Source organism: Miscanthus floridulus, chromosome 11 (assembly GCF_019320115.1).
Source record: "Miscanthus floridulus cultivar M001 chromosome 11, ASM1932011v1, whole genome shotgun sequence".
In the NCBI taxonomy this organism is placed as follows: Eukaryota; Viridiplantae; Streptophyta; class Magnoliopsida; order Poales; family Poaceae; genus Miscanthus; species Miscanthus floridulus.
This window is the reverse complement of record NC_089590.1, coordinates 93,724,228-93,748,223: the sequence shown is the minus strand read 5'-3', so window position 1 is coordinate 93,748,223 and position 23,996 is coordinate 93,724,228. Positions and strand designations below refer to the sequence as shown.

At 41.5% G+C, this 23,996-nt stretch overlaps 1 long non-coding RNA gene and 2 pseudogenes across 1 annotated transcript; all 3 read right to left on the bottom strand.

Annotated features, from left to right (window-relative positions):
• Positions 1 to 1,252: 1,252 nt before the first annotated feature.
• Positions 1,253 to 17,717, bottom strand: LOC136492475 (uncharacterized; annotated as a pseudogene).
• On the bottom strand, positions 4,020 to 7,436 carry LOC136491510 (uncharacterized). The gene is made up of 4 exons (XR_010768064.1): positions 7,283 to 7,436; positions 6,943 to 7,182; positions 6,804 to 6,859; positions 4,020 to 4,360 (listed from the first exon to the last, which is right to left on the bottom strand). It is a non-coding gene; the product is annotated as an uncharacterized lncRNA (long non-coding RNA).
• Positions 9,439 to 12,485, bottom strand: LOC136493852 (uncharacterized; annotated as a pseudogene).
• Positions 17,718 to 23,996: the final 6,279 nt, after the last annotated feature.

The window sequence follows — 23,996 nt, the reverse complement described above, 5'->3', positions numbered from 1 at the left end:
TCTTGGTTACTACCATAACAATCTTTGACAGTCAAAGCATCTCTCAAATTTATATGATAAGATAATAATATTTATGATATCAACTAAATATCATTAGGTTCTTTATTAATTATGTTTTCATAGTATATCTATTTGACGTCATAAATCTTTGTAATTGTTTCTATAATTTTGATTAAACTTGAGATGCTTTGACTCTTCAAAATTCTTAGAATAACTTATAATTTGGTATGGAGTAACCGGCACTATCTTTCTGTGCGCGATTCACGACTGCAACGACGCATGGGCGTTTCTACTCTCAGTTCGGGACGTAATGGAATCCGTAGGCAGCAGTAGCTGCCGCCCGGCGTTCACTGAATCACTGTTCACTTGTTCAGTGAGTGCGAGTCTCATCAGAGAAGCATGTGATATGCGAATGGAGGGAGTACGCCAATAGCTTAAAATAGTGGCTTCTTCAGTCGGACAACCGATGGACCTCGATACCCTCCTTGACTCGCAGCCCTCGCCTCGCGCTGCTTACCTCGAATGTGCCGCGTCGCCGGAGCCACAAACAACCGCTGTGTCACCGGGAGCTGAAGAGACAATAGAGACAGACGGGACACGGAAATAGGAACGGATAGACATGGACACGGGCTGACCTGCTGGGACGTGAACAGGTAAGGTTTTGTTATCTTGACTTTTTTTTATTAGATAATCAAAGTATCCTCTTTTCCTCAAATAAGCAGGGGCACTTCAGATACTCATACTTCATGCATTCAAAAAATCAGGAGAAACCGAGGAGCCAGGGCCAAAGCCGGAGTAGGAACCGTTTTTGGAAACCATGGATAACTCTCTAATCAACTCATATTAGCAACTGCATGGAAACCATGGTTGACTATATATAATCAACTGCATTAGACAACTAGGCTCAAATAAGCAGGGGCACTTCATACATTCAACATCCTTCATCCATTCAAAAAATCACGAGAAACTATTTTGCGAAACGTTTTCTAAAAAGGCTTTTCTCCTTTTAGAGAAGCCACTGCATCATATGAGCCGGAGCCTTGTTTTTTTAAAAGCCAGAGCTCTTTGCCAAACAGACCCTAAACCAAAATATAATCCTCCGATCCATGGATGGATCACATCAGTTGTTAAGGACCCCTTCAAGTGATTTTATCAACAAGCAGAACATAGTCGGAGACACTTTCGTCGTCTTACTCTTTTTCCTTCACTCTATGCACAGCACCACGGCCTAAGCTTCCAGCTTGCCGAGGACTCACTTTTTCTCACTTTTCTTACGAGGGCGTAAGACCCTTCCAGATGGCATCGGCACAGGAGTGGTTTTCTTGCGCTTGATGCCAGGTGATGTCTTCTCTGTTACTTGCACCTTCACCCTCTCCTTTACTGCAGTGGTGAAATCAATACCAAGAAATGGGAAACAACAAAAGTGTACTCAATGAGAGCTGTGAACCAAGTTTAAATTGCAACCAAATCAACATAATAAAAGATAAAACCAATGTATTGCTCACTGAAAGTGTAACTAGGATAACTAATTTACTAGGATAACTATTTTTTTTGTTCCACTCCTCAGTCCCCCAGCCCCCACACCACACACAATCGCCACTGTGAGGTTGTTTCGCAGTTCGATTTAATCAATCAAGTAGATTTTTAACCAGCTCCTAAACTTCATCTCAACTTTCTTACCTGATGGAAAGCATGAAAATCCCAGAGGCGGGTTTACAATATACTCCTGGCGGTTGATGGGGTCATAAACCTTGAGCTACAAGAAACATCATATCCCAATTGTTAACAATTTGTCATTTTAAAAAATAAGTGCTAAAAATTTACATTTTAATACTGCACATAACTATCAATATACCTTTAGAACAACTTTAGAAGATCCACTTTTCCTCTCCAGAAATTTCGAACCAAGAGAAAGCAAATAATCCTCCAACTGGGAACAAATTTTAAACAAATAAGAACAAATGTATTTTCACGTATCTAATAAAAATAGATATATTCTCAGTTTTTCACCTCTGGCATAGTCTGAGAGCGCATCCCGTTAAATGAAACAATCACATCCCCATCCCTAATAATCCCAACTATTTCTACAGTGGAGTCCATTTCTACCTAAAAAATAAAATGAGTTACAATACCGACAACACATATATATATAGACTAACAATATGACATACAAATAATGACAATCTAAACAGTCTGAAAAGAATTGTATACGAGTTGTTGAATAGATTCATACCTCATCGACGATGTAACCACTATCAATATTGTGTTCATACAAGATTTCTTCTCTCTTATTAATGTCCAGAAACTGCAGCGCTCTTAGACACAAACCATGTACTGGACGAGCAATACACCTAAAACAGTTTGCATTTAACCAATCATCAAATATAGAATTAAACTATATATCTGTTAAAATTCTCCACGTCATTTTCAGCAGCAAAGATAACCTAAATTGGAATAAAAATAAAAATAAATCATCAACAAAATTGTTGACTACATATGTCATTACTAATATTTCCATGAATCCCTTATATTTCTATCATACCCTATTCTATTAATTAAGAAACTTCCTAATTTACTCTTTGCTTGAATAATTTAGCCCTCATCTAATCTCTACTATGTGAATCCTAAGCCAAACCACGGGCACCAGATAGGGCCACGTTGCCTGTTAGTCCGCTAACCATTAGATCTAGCAAAATGCGATGTGGGCCATTCAATCGGACCGTAATGGGTTTCACCCGTTAAGCCGCGAACCTGCTCGGCAGACAACTCATTCCCTCAGCAGCACGTCTCCATCCTCCTGCTGTCCTCAGGCATCCCCCGCATGCACGACCAGATTGGGCTACAACAGCAGCACTGGCACGCGGCAGGTCATTGACACCAGCGCAAGGTGGCACGGGCCCGCCACAATGGCATAGGATGCTATACCATGCTTCCCCCCCCCCCCCCCCACCCACTAGAGCCAGTGCAGCGAGCGCGTTGTCTTCCACATGGGCACCGTTAGCCAGCACCTCCGTTTTCCTGCCAAGACACTGTAGCTAATACAGCTCAAGACCGCCACACCACACGACATGGCCGAGGTCGCTGCGGGGATGGTTCGCTGCCATGCATGTCGACGCAGCTTAATGAGGCGCCGCCTGGCTGTCTCTGTGGCCGCCACCATGGCACAAACCGAGCGGGAGGAGTGAGATGCCTACCCTAACTAGGCTGACCAGGAGGCACAAATCAAGCTTCAGCGGCAGTGACAAACTGCTAATCTTCTACATCAAGATCACGGACCTCCTTATGCAAAGAAGTTGTTCAACGAAATACCAAAGCAAACATTCTTTGAGTGGAACACCATAATCTCCAAGTGCAAGTACGGCGGCGTGGTAATGAAAGAGCTGGCGGTGTAGCTTTTCGACGTGATGGAGATGGAAGGGCTGGCACTCTGCAGTCATCTCCAATCCAAGACAGCAAGGGCGCATCGCTTGGCAAAGTGCCTTCACCGAGAACCTACTCCACTATGCAGTATGCGCAACAATTTTAGGTATCAACACACACTATAACACAACATACTTTTGTCGACACTTTCTATTGTAGGCAAAGGGCACCTTTACCGACAGATAACCTCCCATGAAAAGTTTTGCCGATAGTTTAGAAATAGTCGCGCTAGAAGCCGTCGGCGAAACTTTTGCCGACAGTTAACAGAATCGCCGACACTTTATGTGTAGGCAAATACTCTACCTACGCCGACAGTTAAAACCTTTGCCGACAGTTGATCCTTTGCCGACAGTTAAGACCTACGCCGACAGTTAAGCCTTTGCCGACAGTTTGTATGTTGGCCAAACCATTTCCAAGCTATTTTACAAACCATACCCTACAAAAAAAACTATCGGCATAACTGCATAGATATAATTATAATTAAAATAATTTGACAAATCCACTTTTGCTCATATAGAAGGCATCACATTGAACAAATTCACTTGATTTTTGTATAAATAATATATTAGATCTTCCATACATACACCAACTTGATATATATAGCAGGTCAAGTACATAGAGCCATATAAGTCCAAGATATAGATTAGTCAGTTACATACATGTATAGACATAGTACAAGTCTTGTATTAATTGGTTATGACTAAAGCTCCATGGTTGCTGCCACTCCAAAATATGGTTGCTGCCACTCCATGGTTGCTGCCACTCCAAATATGGTTGCTGCCATATGGTTGCTGCCACTCCATGGTTGCTGCCACTCCAAAATACTTGAACACCAGCTTCGTACACATATGGTTGCTGCCACTCTACAGAACATGTAATAGCTCTTTGATCGAACCTCAAAAGCTTGCCAATCCAAAATACTTGCAACACCACATAGTACCTAACATGAAAAATGTGAAATATCACTGCAATGTGCTCTGTACATTAACTCCTAATATGAAATGCACAGTATGCAAAATTCCAAAATTATGGACACATTTATATTGCTATGTGTAGATGGCAACCTTGAATTGACACATTTATATTACAGCAGCTAAGAGGACCTTGAATTGACACATTTATATTGCTATGTTTTCTACTCCATAAGCTGTGTTTTCCTGGCATACTTGCCTCAGATGAGCTACTACTACAAGGGCACTGCCCAGGTACTAGTGATGGGCAAATCTGAACTAAACTATTATATATGCTCTTGTATTGTAACAAATATCACTAATAGCAAACAGTAGACTAAAGATGATGAGTACATATTCAAAAAAGAAAGAACGATCATTACAAGCTGAACTGCAGTAAAATTAGCAAGAAATAAAAAAGAATCCATATATGCCCACACACATGCAAAGCCTTTTAACTAAAGCATGACCCTTCTAGTTCAAAAGGTAAAAAAGAGTTAGACGGACCAAAGTGGATCTCACCATATTGTTGGGATCATGCACCTCAACTCCTGGAAAGGTGAAGATGCCCATGCAAAATGCATACACCAGCCACAGAAAAGGCACGAAAGCAAATGAAGGGTTGCGATCACCAGGACAGTCAAGTGAAAACTTCAGGCCTTCAGGGGAAAGTCTAACTTGGCCATAGTGCGAAGTCAGAAGATGAGAATCACCATTTTGACATGCATTCACCATCTGCATCATCTTCTATGACTTTGTTCAGATCTTTAGATTACAATTATCAAGTGATTAATCATTATTTATGCTGCCCAATGTGATGTGGCCATGTGGCAGTAGACACTTATGTCTTCCGCTAGCTATTCTACACTAATTTGGTTGGCTATTCAACTATTTGCTTATGTCCTAGATGGCTGGACAAGTCTTAAACTACTTATTGTTTAAGCTTTAGCTTGATAAATTCTTATGTACTGTGTGACTATGTGAGTGGCTGGGTGTCACCTACTCACCTATGTGTTATGTGTATTGTCACTACTATCTACTATGTGACTCCTTATTGCTTCCTGCTGAAAATCCCTTACTTCTTTTGGCAATAATTTGCTTTTTTTGGTGAAAATGCTATATGCCTTAGCGCTTTTATAGCAGCCGCTATAGCGTGCTTAGTGTTTTTTTTTCAGAAGGCGCCGCTAAATGCTTTAGCCCGCAATTTAAAACACTACAACAGACATACACATTTCATGGGTTTGGACTTCAAATGTTAAGTTCCCTAGCTAATAAGTGGAGTAAAAATATGAACAATAACCCACTACCAGTTTGCCATCTTCCTTCCTAGATGCAATCATCAATAAGCAAAAACTATTTCATATTTACACAAAGGAAACACTTGAATACTGCATACTTGTTCGTCCCAGCTGAATCATTAGCAAATTCACACATGCTTCAGAATCGAGTATAATATGTATGCAGTCCGGACAATACATTGCAGCCATATTATTGGGTCACATGGTATTTCTAACCTATAGTGGACAAAATTATACAAGAACAATATAGAGCACTCTTAAATGGATGTAGCACTCAGATGTAACACATGACAGTAAGTGAAGGCAACATGAGTAACGATGAGTGACATCTGTGTGCCAGTCATGTAACTGTATCAACCACAAGATTGTATAAGACAGATACCTGACTATGACTGGACAACACAAAACATAGTACTGTATCATACATCTTTAAATAAATACTATGACCCAATGAAACTTTCATGGGAGAAAAATATACTGCCCAAATGGAACACATAGTAGCATTACGAGAAGCAATATGTGTAACGATGAGCAGATTACATATCCCGGGCATGTAACTGTGTTCAGCCAAAGAAATAAGGCAGACACCTGACTATAACCCGCGTAGCACCTAATCGAATGGCACCCACAAAACAAAATGACACATGCCACTACTCACAGAGCAAATCAAGAAGTCAAACGCGAGATAAATGTGGGATCAAATACAAGAGCAAGATCAACTAGAAGCTATTCCCGCTTGGTCAGGTGATCCCGACTGTGCTCTAGCTGGTAAAGGACCATTACAGAACCAAACTGTCTCATATGCTATCATGTGTTCCATTTGGGTGCTACATGCATATTGCAGAAGTACAATATCTTGAAAGTAAGATTTACATGCTACAAACAGGATGTATGTTTCTGAGCAGAGAGCCAGAGACCTTATCTGTCTCAGTATGCTCATGTGAGTTACAGCCTTACAGGAGCTACTTCATCAAGTGCAATAGTATCTACATGAGCTTGAGAGGAGCATGGAGAAGGTTTTGCATACATGAATAACTATTTTTTTGAACAGTTGCAATTAACCAATGCAATTAACAAATAGTTATGGCTTCCTCTGCTAGCTAAATATATACATCAAAATGTTCAAGTAAAATACCTTCAAGCTGTGCCACCACCTTTTGACTGCTGCAATGACTTCTTGTCATCCTTCATCTAGTAGAAAACAAATATATTACTAAGAGCAATACTGAGACTTCTTGTCATCCTTCAAGAATATAAAGAGGTTAGACCATTACTCTGTCATGTGGCCAAGCAATGCATCTCCCACGAGCCTCTAGAATGGTGGTGACCCCTTCATATGGATGGGGCAGTACATCGTTCCTCATAAACACATGGTTAACAACCACTTCACAGAACTGCACGCCAAGAGCAGTACCCCCAACAATAGCCCTTGGGTTCTTTGTTTGAACGATAGCCTTTGCCACAGCAACTTCATAGGGCCTTACTACATTATATAGTATCACATCTCTACCACCCTAAGCATAAAATATATTTTAGTAGGGTAAAAATACTAATACCTAATGCAATATGGTCTGATTCAGCTTAAAGGCATAGCAAGAACACAAAGGAAATTACCTCATTATGTTGCTCCTCTCGAAGGACCACTCGTCTACTCAGAAAGTCATCATCATCATATAAGTGCATATCAGCCATATCATCCCCTGCATATGATCTAGCATCTTGTTCTTGTTCTTCATGTACTTCTTCATCATGATAGGTTGGTGCAGCCCTCAAGCTCTAAATCAAAGTAAAAACCATTGAACAATTATTGCACTGACAATGAGAAAAATGTAAGAGATAAAGGCTAACAGTTACCACCTGTGGTGCATTATTAGATCCATGGGGAGTGGCTATTGGCATTCTGTTGCTGCAGCAATCTATCTAGAGTTTCTTGAATTATGTCCAGACGATTTGTTAGATCTTCCACTCTCTTATCAGATTGCCGACAAGCTTCTATCTCCATTTGAAGCCTTGTTGATGTGTATTTTCTAGCTCCAGGCATTTCCAAATCTACTGGACTTGGCCCCAAACCCACAACACGAACATATCCATTCTTCTCTGCCCCACAAACATAGGAATAAGCATCACCTTCCTGGATACTCTTGTCTCTCAGTACAGGATTATCTCTAATTGCATCTTGAAGTGCATTCTGCAGCAAGCAAAAAAATTAGTAAAATATGATGGCATAAGAAATTGTTGTGTTTATCACACTTACAATTGTTGTTGCAGCTCCTTTATGAGGTACTCCATTCTTGTGTGTGTGAGTTTTGATAAACAATTCATCTCTACGAGGGGGACGCCCTAGCTCCTCACCCTAAACCATATATATGTTATTGTAGTTACAGGATACGAAGAAAGGGAAAACAAACTAAAAATAGATGTTGCATACCATTTCAGTACCAACACGTGCATGACTCTTACTCCCAGTTGTATGGTTTTGGGTCAGCTTTGAACGGTTTGCTTTCCCCCTCAAAGAACGGGCTACCAAATTATTTCATGTTTATAATTCTGTGCCACATACATTATGAAAATGAGCGAGTAATTTGTAACTTACAGCTAGCCTCCAGGAGACCTCCAATGATTAACTAGCCACCTCCAGTCATCCATATGAACTCTGTCATCGCACAGAGCAAACAGTTCATCATCTTCCATGTCATCATCATACACCTTTTTCAATTCTGCTTTAAACTCCTTCCACTTCATAGCTGCTGTCTTCATAAACCAATTGAAGACACAGTTGTCTACTTGCCAATATAGCTGTACAACACACAAATAATAAGTTAGGAATCAATCACATGACTGCAGTAGGTAGATTTGCAACCAATTTCACTACCTGTGCATCTGTCCAAAGCTTATACTTTTTGTGTGGATAGACCTTCCTCCAATCATCATGTGCAATTGGGAAACCCTTTGTTCTCACAAGTGTTCCAATGAAGTTAGCAAATTTAGTGCCTGATGGTCCGCAAGGTTGACCACACGCATTAACATCCAATTGGAGTTTAGGCTTATTTTGCCTTTGCATAGATATCAGCCTTTGTAGTAGGTCCTCGAACATTTTTTTGGGCTGTTCGGGAACATCTAGAAAACAAATACAGCATAGTACACCTAACTTAGGTATGCATGATGCATTGCATTATTAGTTGTCACAACATAGAGACGAATACCTTCATTAAGTTGATTCTCAGGATGTTCATTCATAGCTTCCATATCAACATGTGCGTCACTTATTCTAGAGCTAGATCGTAGGTTACGTCCAGTTGCCTCAACAGGAGTTCGGGTCTACATTTGGGGATACAATTAGTTCAGATTTCCATAGACACTTCACAGAATTCTTTGAGAACATATATTTCAGATTCATGGGAATACATACCTTTTTATTTTTGTTTGTTTGATGCATTGAGCTAAGTTGTTGTGCAGTAGCTTGAATATTCAGTTCTTGCATTTTCTGCACCCTTAGCCTGATGTTTTCATTCCTTTCAGATTCATAAACATTTGGCTCCACGCCATTTTCATAATCAGTTGGCTCCACGGATTTTCTTTTTCCCCTTGCTTTTGACATTGTTTATCCTGAAAAAAACAAAAATGAATTAGTACAGGATTCTCATAAAACAGTAGTGCAAGTATGTAAGCAATCAACAATTAGTTCAGACCAACAAAGCAATTATGTCAAAGAAAAATCTGCATAGCACCAGCAACAATTGATGGTGTTTGAGACTTACTTCCTCTTTCTTTCAAGCAACAATGACCCCATCTATATCAGTCCTTACATGTACAACATCTCCAAAAAGACCACTGAGATCAACATTTGCATCAAAATCACTCATTGGGTTACGTATTTCATTTTCAACCGCCATATCATAAAGATCGCGTGGTTTTGACTGGGCAACAGCATACCAATCTGATTCAGGACCTTCCTTAACATAGTAAACCTGTACAGCTTGTGATGCCAAGATAAAAGGTTCATCTAACATATTTTCTCCAGTATTGAATAAATGCTTTAAATTAACACTTGTAACCCCAAATTGATCTTTTTTACCCATTTATCTTGAATATGATTGTCCACCCAATCACATTTAAACAAAACTATGTTTCCTTTGTTGCGATAGTTTAACTCAATGATTTCTTTGATGATGCCATAGTATATCTTGTTTCTCATAACTAGGTCCACATTGTTTCCATTTTCAAAGCAAGAGGTCTGGGCAACCAAAGCTACTCCACTGCCTTGAACTGGTCTACCCTCATCATAGGAGAACGTATGGAATTTAAATCCATTAATTGCATAGCTATTGTATGTTGTTGCAATCATGAAAGGTTCATTTGCCAAAATATGTATCTCTTCTGGTACTTCTACACCACTTTCAACTAACCCTTCCACCTATAAATATCACATTATGTCTAGTTAATTTAACTGTATTAGATCTGAACAGAACATGTTAATCACGCCTTTACTTACATGCTTTCTAAACCAATCATGAAACGTTTCATGATGGATACGAGTCATTTGTCGCTGATTGTGGCGACCAATCGAGGAAAGGTACTCCACATGTTTGCTGCAAAGGTGTGGTACCCATTGAGAAATTTATAGATAAGAACACGAGAAATGCAATGTGCCAAGTTGTGTGGATTGCTTACTTCAAGTATGGTTCTATCTTATCATAGTTGAACAATACATATCTATGTGCTTGAACCCAAGTCTTGTATTCTACGGATACAGTGCACTTGCCACTCAAAGCATTGCCCTGTGCTTTGGAAGAATGGTGTAGTACAAATTTCACAGTCCATACTTTCACCATTTCCTACTTGTCCAGTCTCATAGCCTTTCAAAAATTTGGAGCAGAAAGTAAGACTCTCATCAAATTTGTAGGCCTCACAAATTGATCCCTCTAGATGACTTCTAGTACGAATAGAGCCCTTCAACTTCATCAAATACCTATGAAGTAACAGGTTTTAGCGTGGAATCTAACTACAAATATGCTCAATAGCAATTGAAAATAGTTTGGTACCTCTCTACTGCCCACATGCTATGATAGTGTACAGGACCAGCAAGTCTTGCTTGAGCAGGCAGATGCACCATCAAATGAACCATGATATCAAAAAAAGATGGCAGAAATATAGTCTCAAGGACAATTAGTGTCTCAGCTATTTCAGCCTCTAGTTTTTGCATATCACTGATACGAATAGTGGGTGAGTAGATCTTCTTGAAGAAATTGCTCACACAAATTAGTGCTGCACTTACTCTTTCTGGCAGTATATTCCGAACAGCAATGGGAAGTAAGTGCTGCAACAATATGTGGTTGTCATGGCTCTTTAATCCAATTATCTTCTTCTCCTTAACTTGCACATTACGACGCATATCAGATGCATAACCGTCTGGGAACTTCACATCCTTCAATACTTGGCAAAATGCTTCCCTATCATCAGGACTCATTGTAAATTGTGCTGGAGGTAAATAAAAGCTATCTTCTACACTAATAGGATGAAGATCACTTCTAATGCCAAGTTTCTGGATGTCCAAGCGAGCATTTAAGTTATCCTTGGATTTTCCATCGGTGTCCAAAAGTGTGTCAATAATATTCTGACACACGTTCTTTTCTATGTGCATAACATCAAAATTATGCCATAGAAGTAGGTCTTTCCAATATGGCAACTTAAACCAAATGGATTTTCTTTTCCAAACAGTTGGTGGCTCATTAACTTTCTTGCGTTTTCGCTTGGATGGCTCCTCTGTAGTTGGATTGCACTGACGCTTGGCTGGCTTCTTGGTTATTGGGTCCTTTCCGAAGGATTGTGCATATATTGGCTTGTCAGCTCCAATATTTCCTCTCCACTAAGAGGGTCTAGGTGCTGGCCTAAGTTCTGTGGTACCATCAAATGAATCTGCATCAAACCAAAACTTGTGTTTGGCATCTAAGAATCTACGATGGCCCATGTAGACACACTTGCCTCCCTTTTTTAGTTGGAAAGAACATGTATCTAAGTGGCATTCAGGACATGCAACTTTGCCAGAAGTGACACATGCCACCAAATAACCTAGACCTGGAAAATCAGATATGGTGCAAACTATGGCAGCACGCAGTTGGAAGGGTTCACGCTTAGAAGCATCATATGTTCTTACACCATGAACAAACATTTCTACCATATCATCCACCAGCGGCTCAAGAAAGACATCCATATCACCACAAGGTGCCTTAGGTCCAGGGATCAACAAGGATAGGATGAAATTTGATTGCTTCATACACTTCCAAGGTGGAAGGTTGTATGGGATCAAAATAACAGGCCAAATGCTATAAGTTGACTTCATGGTCCTAAAAGGATTAAAGCCATCGCTAGCTACAGCTAGTCTAAGATTTCGACTCTCTAATGAAAATACTGGATGCTTAGAGTCAAAATCTTTCCAGAAAGGAGCATCAGCAGGATGCCTCAACAAACCATCTTGTGTGTGTCCTTCATCATGCCACCTTGTGTCACTTGCTGTTTTTGAGCACATAAAATACCATTGCAGCCTTTTCTTTATAGGGAAGTAACGCAGAACTTTCCTAGGAACCCTATGCACATGTTTTCTGCTAGGACTACTGTTTTCTGATTTCCATCTTGAAGTATCACATTTTGGACATACATCTTTCTTCGCATGCTCCTTCCAAAACAGTATGCAATCATTCTCACATGCATGAATTTCACGTAACCAAGTCCTACACCTTTTGCCATTTTTAGCAGCATTAAAGTTTTTTGGAAGTGATGACTCTTCATGTAAGACATCCTTAAGTAACTCTAATAGCATGTCGAAGCTTTTGTTACTCCATCGCCCAACGAATTTGATATGCAGTAATCTTACAATAAAACGTAGCTTCGAGTACTTGCAACCTGGATATAGCTCCTTGCCAGTATCTTCTACCATTTTGTAAAAAGCTTCTATATCCTCATCGTGCTGCTTCGTGTTGTCTACTTCTAAGTCCCCCTGGACATCTAAACCCCTAGCTATGTCTTGAAGTAAACCAGAAATGTCATCCTCTTCATTTGGGTCCCCTACTTCTACCCTTTCATGTTGGCTGCTATTTGTGAAAAAACTGGAACTAGGTTCACCATGATTCACCCATGTTATATACCCATCTGTAAATCCCTCACATATCAAGTGCTCAAGTGCAATACTACAGACCCTCCAACAAGAGTTCTTGCATGCCTTGCAGGGACACAAAATCTGATTTCCTTTTGCTGAATTACTAAAGGCAAACTCTAAAAACATATCCACTCCTTCTCTATACACAAGAGTTTGCCTACAAATGATGATCAAGATATCAGACCAAACACCCTATGCATGCAGATTCTAGTATATGGTCATAGGTTTATTATGTACCTAGGCTGATCCATCCATGTTTTATCCATGACGCACCTTTTACAAAATGCAGTGTCAAAATAGTGAAATATTACTCCCAAAATAAAAAATCATTCAGTTCAGATTGGGTTGTTCAACAAAAAAAATAAAGATCATGCCAAACAATTTTCCAAATTAAATCAATTTCACCACACTTGATGCTAAAAAATTATCTCACCACAAGCCATCAATAAGAACTATAGGGGAAATTTAGTCCAGTTTTAAGAAACCAAATCATCACATCACAGATCACACACAACCTGCAATTCTAAGCCAAATGCAGAGATAAAGTTCATAAGAAAAGGAAAGCATACCAATCAAGCAATGACAGTAGAAGATCTTGATTGTGTTGTGTACAAGATCTTGAATCCTACTGGTTCCTCTGCAAAATCAACTAAGGTAGTAAACATCACATCTAAATTGATTCTCCAAAGAGGGGAAGAGACGGCGGGCAAGAGAAGCAACCCAAACCTTGAATCTTTGTAGCCTTTCTCACCTTTGTCTACTCCATTCTGCAACCAAGAAAAAAAATACAAAAAAAGTAAGCTGTGCCGAAACCCTAGCACACAGGGTAATGGGATGAGAGGAAGGGGATGCGGAGATGACGCACTTGGATGCGGAGGGGAATGGGGATGCAGCGGCGGCACCGCTCTTGCTGGCCGGCGGTGGGCTAGGGTGACGGCGAGCTGGGGCGATGGGGGGCTGGGGCGGCGCCGTCCGTTGGATTCGGCGGCGGGGGCCTACTGCTGTAGGCTGCGGGGCTCTGTCCAGGGATGACTTCAGCGGCGGCGGGATTGGGAGGCGGCGCCGGCGGGATTGGGAGGCGGCGATTTGGGCGTCAGGGGTGCCGGGTACTAGCCTCTAGCAGCGGCTCATGGCGGCGCCCGGCAGCGGAGCCCTGCTGGCGGCGCCCGGCGGTGGAGCTGTGGTGGCGCGCGGTGCCAGCGTGAGTGGAAAGGGGAAGGGAGCAAGAGACGTACGAAGGGTTGGCAGAAAGTGGCCTCAACTTAGCGTTTTCTCGATCAAAAAAAATGTTTAGCCTTTTAGCTCCCGCGCACAGTACTATTTTGGCGTGCGGTTTCCCGCCCACAGCGCGTACCCCTTCGCCAACACTTCGAGAGTGGTTTAGGTAGGCTAGGACAACACTTTTTTGGTCTAAAAACTTTCGCCGACACTTTATGTGTTGGAAGGAGAAACGCCGGCATATAAGTTGTAGCCTTATATTACTATTGCCGATACTTTAAGTGACGCTAAAAAGGTAAAGAATTGCCAACACATTACTTGTTGGGAAAACCCTTGATTTACCAACACATGATTGTAGGGAAAAGTGGATCATGGTGTAGTGACATATTTCTTCCATTTTGATTTTTTTATTTATGCTCTACACTTACATATCCATGTGTTTTCTACTTTGAGAAGCATGTGTGTTTACTTCTAGGCTTTAATGAACTTAAGGTGTTTGCTAAAATGTCAAAGCAAACACTTCATCCAAAAAGGATGCAATTCTAGAATAGTGATATGTTAAAGTATGTCAAGTTTGATCAAATTTATATAAAAATTTACTAATATTTATCATACTAAATATGTGTCATTAGATTCATCATGAAACATGTTTCCATAATATATTTTTTTGGTGTCATAAACATCAATATTTTTACCTATATTGTTGGTCAAACTTTAGGCACTTTAATAAAAAATGCACCTAGAATTGTATTCTTTTTGGACGAAGGTAGTATGCAAGGATAAAAACAACAAATTGACATTTGTGCATGATTCACTTTGGCAAAATCCATAGGATCTACACCCTCTCCAAGTTTATGGTGTCTTCTTTTTCCACGTACAGTTTGGATATAGTTACCAACATGACATCTTGGTGCCTTCAAGCACTAATGCCTCCTTAGAGATTCAGCAAAAAAGAAAAAGGATATACATTGAATACAATCATTGAGTTCCTTATTCTTTAACTTGGTTATCATGGATCATAAACCTATGAACAAAGTTGTCCTACTATTTTAAAAGTTACATCTTACTCCATTTTTTTATTTAAAAAAGAGGTTTTGGTAATATGTCATTCACCTTATCAAAAGTTTGTTAGCCCTAACTAACTGGCATGAGAAGGAAAATGGTGAAAGGAGAAGAACCAATGCAGCTATAGTATTGTTCCTTTATTCAAACTCGCAAAGGCTACTTGTAGATAATGTAGTACCCTCATTATATATGCACTTAGGTCGGTTTGCTACAGTAACCGACCAGCTGCAGTGCTGGCCCATCTCATGCATGCAGCTAGCAACAGCTATGTTCTACTTGGTTCATACCCAAAACTTATTTTGCTACTTAACTGCCCCTGCTGATTCTACTACTGCTGCAGCAGTTAAAATAAAGCTTCTAGAGGGCAGTAGCAGCTCCTCCCAGCTGTTGCTGTGCATGTACTTCAGTAGTCAAAACCAAATTGCCTTTTTACTCAAGCAAACAAATTACTTATATCCGACAAAGTTTAGCCTCTGAATTCCAGGATTATATGGCTTGTGTGTACAGTACAAAGGATATCAGATCATACTGATTTTCAGATTTTTACCACGACTCTTGAGCCATACAAGCAGACATTATAAATAACATAATTAATGATTCATTGAAATTTGCAATCGAACTTCCATTACTGCAATTTAGCATATGATGCAAGACCTTCTCAAGATTACGATATACATAATATGTGTTGGCGCAGCTGCCACGCTGGTTTTCTAGTTGTCCCTAATTTTCAGCAATGACGCTCGTGGAAATCACCTAGTTTTATTGAATCCAAAATTGCAAGTGCTTTTCAAGGTAACAAAATCATGATATTCATTGTTGTTTTTAATACCTGAAGTTTCTTTCCATTTCAACCAATGTTCTGATAATAAAGCTCGGAAGAACGGCAGTTTTTGACCACCCAACAAAAAAAGCCAATCCAGCGACATCTCCATCTCGATCAATTACTAATCCAAATGTGCTAGTCTGCATCAAACATGTACAAATAATTTAATAGAGCAATAAAGTAAGATGCAACATTTGAATACAAGTAATTTAGTTAATACCTTAGGAAGCACACAGCTTACATACAAATAGTAGTTGTGGTCCAAATAACTTTCATTGTGACACATGACCCTCCCTGTCGCGGTCAACAGCGATGAATCTTCACCTCTCGCCAATACGAATGCCTCGTCTCCGTACTCTGGACTTGACACGAAAGAAAGGCATCGCAATGGCTTATCAACTGAGATCTAAGACAGCAATGCCATAGTAGGGATCAAAAAACAAAAGCTCTCCATCCTTAATTGCCTTACTTGGCAAACGAACTAGTAGCTGAAAAAAAAGCTAAGTTAGATAGACAAATTGTAATGGAGATTAGAGTTAAGACAATATTTCATCAGTAAAGCATCACATAATGTATTGGAGGTCTGCTGTTTTCGTGCTCTCTTTGTAAAGTTTTACGGAGTGCTTAAATAGTACTCCCTTCCAAATTTTAAATTTTTTGGCTTACCTTGTATCTAGATATAATGTATATCTAAGTGCAATACCAAACGATATGTACCTAGAAAAGCCAAAACGATTTATAATTTGGGACATGGAATAGCAATCTTCTAATTTATTCAGCTGTCCAGTAAAGCACAGGATGGAAAAGCAGCAGCAACCGAGAACATCGAAGAGTATCTTAGTTTGACTGCTCTAAACTTTGTTGATTTCTTAAAACCAGAACTCAGTCAATTTATTATTTTGATATTGGGGTTAACATCGATGCTAGCACGGCATAGTTTGCTGGCCGATGCTGTACCGCAGAAAGCTTATTCCACCACTGTACAACAGAAAGCTATTTTGATTTGAGGGTCATCTCTGTTGGCAGCACAAGAGGGTCACCTCTGTTTGCAGGCCTAATAATAGCAAACAAGTAGATGAACCAAAAGTGCGTATCAGTAAGTTTGTGTACCTTGCGATCGAGCAGTTTCCCATCATAATCACAGACGGTTTTAGAACTGGTCAGTATACTAGCATGCTCATCAGACTCGGATGGACCAATGACGATTCCAGTAAAATCCCAGTTCGGAATTTCTTTACCATCTCCAACCGGGATAGAGGAAATGCTGACAATCGAGCTAGATAACCTAAAAAGCACCTCCCTTTGTCTTGTGGAGATCACCTCAGTGAAAGAAGGTGTCTTCATCCCCTTTGTCTCCCTCCCTTTTGTCTCCCTCAAGATAGGAGGATTGGAGACAGGATCTAAACAAAGAGAACACCCAAAATACAAGAGTTAGCAGGGGGGGAAACTTCATTGGAGGAGTAATGATGAAGAACAACCGTTGGCAGCCTTCTCGTAAGCGATACTAGTAGCCCTGTGCCACTCTGCGATCTCTTCCCGGCTTCCACCCTCGGGGAATTTGGGGCAGCTGCTAATAGGGAGAGGACGGTCGCTCCGGATGAGGGGGAGGGCATCGTCATCTGAGATGATCCACTCCTCGTCCTCCGCCTCTTCTGTGTTGCTCGCGCTCGTCGGCTCGGCAGTCACGGGCCGGCCGGTCTCCATTAGTCTCTTGGCTTGCCCCCCTTCGTCGTCTCCACCGCTACAGCCGAAGAGGACTCCTCGGCACGTCTCTGTCTCGTGCTCGTCATCGGTGAGGGAAATTGAGTTTTGGGAAGGAACGAAGTTTGAGGGCGCCGTCGATCTTACCACGGCACCCCACTTTATTAGGGCGTGGTGCGGGGCGACTGGGCGAGGAGTCTGCTGTAGTCGTCGGTCCAAATCCTAAGTTACTCGTTGGTGGATTGAATTCGGCATGGCCTGAGGAGGGCGTTTGGTTGGCTGAGCATGGCCCAGCAGGCTCACGTCCATTTTACCTTGTTGAATAACTAGTAGAAAGCGCGCGCCTTCGCGCGCGTGGGCGAGAGAGCGTGGCAGGTATAGAAGAAAGCATATGTTATGTTGATATCTTTAGATTTGACTTAAATGAATACGTTTATCAAGGAATGGTCACCAGAGAGACTAATGCTATAGTTCATTAGACAACAAAAGCATCAATATTAAAGATAAGTCAACGTAACGGAGTACCCTAAAGATAGATTGCTATCATGATCATGATAAGGCAGCAATGAGTAGCTAGTAAAATGAGCATCGATCTTTGTATCTCTTCGCCGATGAATTAGCAGTAGCTTGCAAGTGATCAGTTAGCAATTTGCAAAATCAGGTGTTTCCCATGATTGAGAACGCAAAGGTGGAATTTGAAGCCTCATTCTTTGTCAAAGCATTCAGCATCACACGTTGGGCCATCTGTAAAGAGAGAAACGGCTACATCTTTAGATAAAATCAGCCTGATACAGCTATGTACAAAGGTGGAATTTGAAGCTTCACACCCAAGGATGTTTTTCGCTGCATAAGCAACTCATGTAAAACATTTCTGTTACCAAACAACTATGTACAAATGAAACATTAAAAAATAGGTTGCTAATTATATGGTGTTCTCTACTTAGACCAACTGCCGTAGGCAAAAGTATTTTTAAATGATTCAAGTAACCATATAATTGTCTGAACTTTGAAAGGTTGCTATGGCTTAGAACATAACACACACTGCACCTATAACCAAGCTTTATTTCCCTTGAATACCAACTAAGAAAATACCTAACAGAGACATGCATGTGCACTGTCTAATTTGACTTACACTGAATATTTTTAGTGTTCAATTAGACTTCCTTAACAACAGAGTATGCAAAGAATTATTGCTTATTTTTTTGTGCCCACCTGCTTGATGACAAGCATAGTAAGCTCTGTAGCCATCGCTCCGAACAATGAGTCTGCCATTGGTCCACAATTATCAGCATTCTGGATCAAGTCTCATATAAAATGGAGCATGCGGCACTTTCTGTAGAGCAAATCCGAATTAGGCCGTTGGACCATCCATCACAAAAAAAAACTATCAATTCTAAATAAACCTGAGGGCAGCACAATAAATACCAAATCTATAAAATTGACAGGAATTTGTGTGTAACGTATAGATGAACCAAACTCGAAACGAAGCGTAAGATATTTAAAGAGTTGTTCTAGCCATTAGACACATGCAGTTTTGAAGGTCATGAAACTCTCTTCCTTTGTACGTGCACATGAAAAAACATGCAGTAAATATGATTATACATATGCATGTGCAGAGGAATTTTTATGAAATAACATAGTGAATTATGGCTTTATTATAAATGGAGAACCTGCATGAATAAAATATATTAAAGGGAACTGCATATCTCCCGATACTCAAGACTCAAATTTAGACAGTTCGGATCGATTTGCAGTCATGTTTGCCTCTACGCTTCGTGCCTTCTTTTTTTAAGCACAAAAGGGGTCAGCACATACAACCTCAATAATATCATAGCTCACACCTTTGAAGAAATTGTCACCTGAAAATGATTGAGTTTCAATAATCTGTGATATAGTTACACGTGCCTATATATGGTGCAACAGGAAATGGTATTACCATATATAGCAAAACAATGTGTTTTTGCTTTCACCTTATTTACTTCACAAGGTTGAAAGGCAGCCAATCTGGAGAGAAGTGGTGCGGTAGCAGCGACCTGGCCATTTCAGTGGTCAGTATATCTATACCTAGATATGGATAACAGAATGTTTAATAATGAATTCAAGGTAGCTTATCCCCTAGGAGAGTGAGAGACTATGCAGGATAACGTGTATGGATGGTCGAGACCCTTGGTAATGGTTTTGTGAGTAAATAAATAACACAACGGCATTCATATGTACAGCGATAGAAATTGAGTAAATCCCAGAAACGAAATTTGTAACTTGTCCACTAATATGACCATCTATAAGATGTTGACATATATGAATTTCTAAGAATCCATGGTATGCGCCAAAAAAACATCAAACTGGGACAATATGTTCCTGACGGTTCACAGTATTTGTAGGAATTTATCCATATATGTTTTAGGATTTGCTTTATCTGTGAATTAACCAAGAACATGAATTTGTAAGAACCCATGGTAGGTGCAAAGAGGGATTCTTAGCTACAACCTGCTTGGAAATTGCATACAATAGTTAAGATCCTGCATTATTACCTCTAAAGAATATGATAAAATATTAAAATGCAGTTCCCAGAGGTAAAATTCAGAAGGCAGCTAAGATAGCTACAATGCAAATTAGGAACTGGCAAGATTAATTCATAGGAACTGCGACCGAACTACCTTTCCTTCCATGCTTGCCTCGTTATACATCTGTTGCCTGTCGTTCACATTGGACGTTCTGCTGTATGTGGCTGTCCTTGCCATCTACAAATTGTAGATTGATCAGATAACACATTACCTCAATCAAGAATCTAAAAAAACAATGTCCATCATCAAATTAGTTGCTGCTAGGTGGAGAGTATCATACCGTAGCTTGCTTGTACTTCAGGAATTGATTGGTAGAGGTAAAAAATAGAACAAAAGATTCAAGGTTACCATGTCTTGAGCTGTGATGGTTAATTTTTTCTAATGCATGAGTGCCACGTAAAAAACATATCATTTTCCCTATGGGAATGAGGTAAAAAATTTAAGCAACAAAGTGAAACTCGGTGGCCTGCCATCCAGTCTGAGTTCCATACGATACTCTGGGGAACAGGAGAGGCTAAACCATTAGCTCCAAGCAAGCGATTTTTACATAACTTTTAGGGACAGAACTACAGCAAAACGAAATAACACTATTTTGCTTTCAATTCTGAACCCTTTCAAACACCAAGCAAAATAAAAATCAGAAGGAAAAGGAGGACAGAACTATAGCTAAGTATCATGGAGCTCTAAACTGCAACTACCCTTGAGGCTGATTTTTTTTTTGCAATATAAATACTTGGAATAGGTAGCAAAGCACACCTAGACTGAAGACAACAAATTGTAAAAAATAAGCATCAATTGAGATGTAACTGGTCATGAGAAGCTGTTACATTTAGTATAATTAGCCGATCATACCTAGTACCTTACAAGAGAACAAACATCAGAAGCTCTTACATTTAGTATATAAACAAAAAATTTTATGACCTAACAAAAGATCAGCAGAGTGGGAAGTAGTGGAGAGGCTACCACTCACCATCTGTCGCAATGAAAAAGATAAGAATTTTTCTTAATGAAGACAGGATTTTGAGAGGCCTCAGAAACATATCAATCATCATTTGTTCATCAACTTGGAGCTTCGAGGCATGGTCACAATTGGGTTACTCTCATAAATCGCACAGTATAAGTAGCAGAGCATGCCTACTACCTCACAAGCGAACGAACATCAGTTCATATCCTTGACCAATGGGTCTGGAATTTTCATCACAGGCCGAAGAAGGGAAAAGTTTAGGAATCCAAGCCAATGTAGGGAGAAATCAGAGAGACAGAATCAAAATGACAAAACGAGAGGAAACGGGAGCACCTGAGACTGCTCCTTCCCAATCGCGGCACCATCGAGGGCCATCTGTCCCGGGCGCGTCTACCATGCGTGGGCAACGCAGGGTCCCAGGCGGTGCGCCACGGCACGGGGAGAGAGGGAGAGAGAGAAGGCGTTGGCAACCGGCGAGCGGAGAGGGAGGTGCTGAGAAGGGCAACCGCGGTGGCGTGCACCGCAAGGGTAAATCGCCGTCGCCCGCGTCCGGGAAGAGAGGGAGGGAGACGCCGCAAGGTCCCCAACAACCAAACCTGCTACTGTCCCCCTTGGGCCTCGGTGCGTCAAATCATACCATCTATGGCTGAATTGTAGTTAGCTATCAAGGAATTCACGCATAGAAGTGCTCTGTGCCACTTGGAAAGAACAAAAGTTAGCATATGTCATTGACAAAGTTTACATTCAGCAGTAGTTAGAAACCAGGTGTGTAACAACGACATATTAAATGATTCATATTAACCAATCTATTTTTTGAAGCATCAGTTATTGAGATAACCTATGTTTGAGAATATAGGGCACATGACAGATACTTGTGCGGTTACATCTAAACATTAGTATTCGCAGCTGAGAAGTTTATAGACACCATCTTTACCCTGTTTCCCTAATTGACTCTTCATGATTATGGCAAGAGTGCAGGTAACAGTTATTTGTCCGTAACATCGAATAAAGGACCTCAGATAGCATGACTCCTTTGTCCCAATCACCATTATGTATATGCAAACCACTGCAAAGGCATGCCATGTATAAAGAGCAACTGGGATTGCGTTTTAAAGATCTGACTATGAGCATAACTAAAAATTGAACTAACAAATAACGAATAGATAGAGATATGTTTTTGTTTTTGTAGGCCTGTTTCTTGAATTGCCACAACAAACTGGAATAGTTTAAACTGCACAGCAAAACCTTATTTGGTAAGAGGTCTGACCTACTACCTAACATATAGGCAGGAAAAGTATCTAAAACAATGCATGTAGTGTTAAGAAGACGAATCAAATTGCTAATGTGGACTCATCATCTGGCAGTATTATTGTGAACCCAATAAAAAAATAGCAAACAGGATCAGCTATCTAAACCACTAAACTGTATGCGTATGTGGTACGTAGCTGAAAATAAACAAAATCACTGAAAGAGCCTGCACAATAAGAACACCACGAGATCCCAAGTCCCAAGCAAGTACTCACATGAATCTTAAACATAGAGGACAATATTGGATTGTTCTGACGGATAAGCATCTGAAGGAGCACTAAATTCAGTCGACCAGGTATACTGAAGCACAGGCGAACGTTCCGCTTACCCTGGAGCCAGAACCCGCGTTGAGGAGGTGGACGCCGAGACCTGCCGCGACCTGAGACTGGTCCTCCCCAATCGCGGCACCGTCGAGGGCCACCTGAACCGGGTGCGGCCACCATGCGCGGCCAACGTAGGGGCCCAGATGGTGCGCCGCGCCACGGGGAGAGAGGGAGAGAGAGACGGCACTGGCAAGTGGCGAGCAAAGAAAGAGTCGGTGAGAAGGGCGGCATGGGGAGGACCGTCGAGCGGGGAGGAAGCGGCTAGGGTTTCGTCCAGCCCATGAGTATCCGCGGGAGGAGGCAGCGCGGAGGGCAAGGCGCACCGGCGGCGACCGGTGGGGCTCGGCCACGCCGCTCTGCGGCGGCCGGGGACGGCCACCGTGGGCGCGCGCGCCTCAAGGACGTCGCCGCCGCCTGCGTCATGCGAAGATCGTGTTCATTCATTTATTCTTCCATCGTATTAGGCCGTCGCCCTGCGCCCGTCGAGAGGAAGAGAGCGCGGGGATGGAGAGAGGAAGGAGAGAGTAGAGGAAGAGGAAGGGAGGCGCGTGCGGGGGCGCCACCGGCAACGGCGTCGTGGCGACCTGTGGGAGGAGCGGAGGAGGACAGGGAAGAGATAAGGTGGAGGGCATTTTTTTTGCCGGAAGGATCAGAATCGAAAGCCCTGTATATATTGGGTGGCCTAGCTCCGGAGCAGAAGCTGTACGACACCGAGAAAAGCAGAGGGAAAGCGGATGGAAGCGAAGGAGGAGAAGAGGAAGCCGCTTCTGGCCGAATCCGCTCCGAGCGATCACAGCCACACGATGATAGATCGAACGGCCGAAATCAATTGGAGGGACGTGGACGGTGGTTCCTTCGGGAAACCACCTCCGGCTTGTTTGGGTAAATTCTAAAATCCCCCTAAAAAAGAGCACGGATGTCTGATGGGAATGGATTCCAGCGCCCGCCCCACATGTTGCGCCTGCACCGAATGCGCCTGCCACGCATGCAGCTGCACCTGCGCACCCTCCCCATGCTGCTGTGCGCCCTATGCCTGCTCGCGCGCATGTAGGTGGGGACCACACACACCTGCTTCACTTCCTGCTCGCCCCGCTTCCTACACCTGATAATATTGCGACATGAAGCACTTCTGCAACATGCATCTGATACAGGGGAAACATTTGTCATACACGCTTGCAACGTACTCCCTCCGTCCCCAAGTAATTTAAT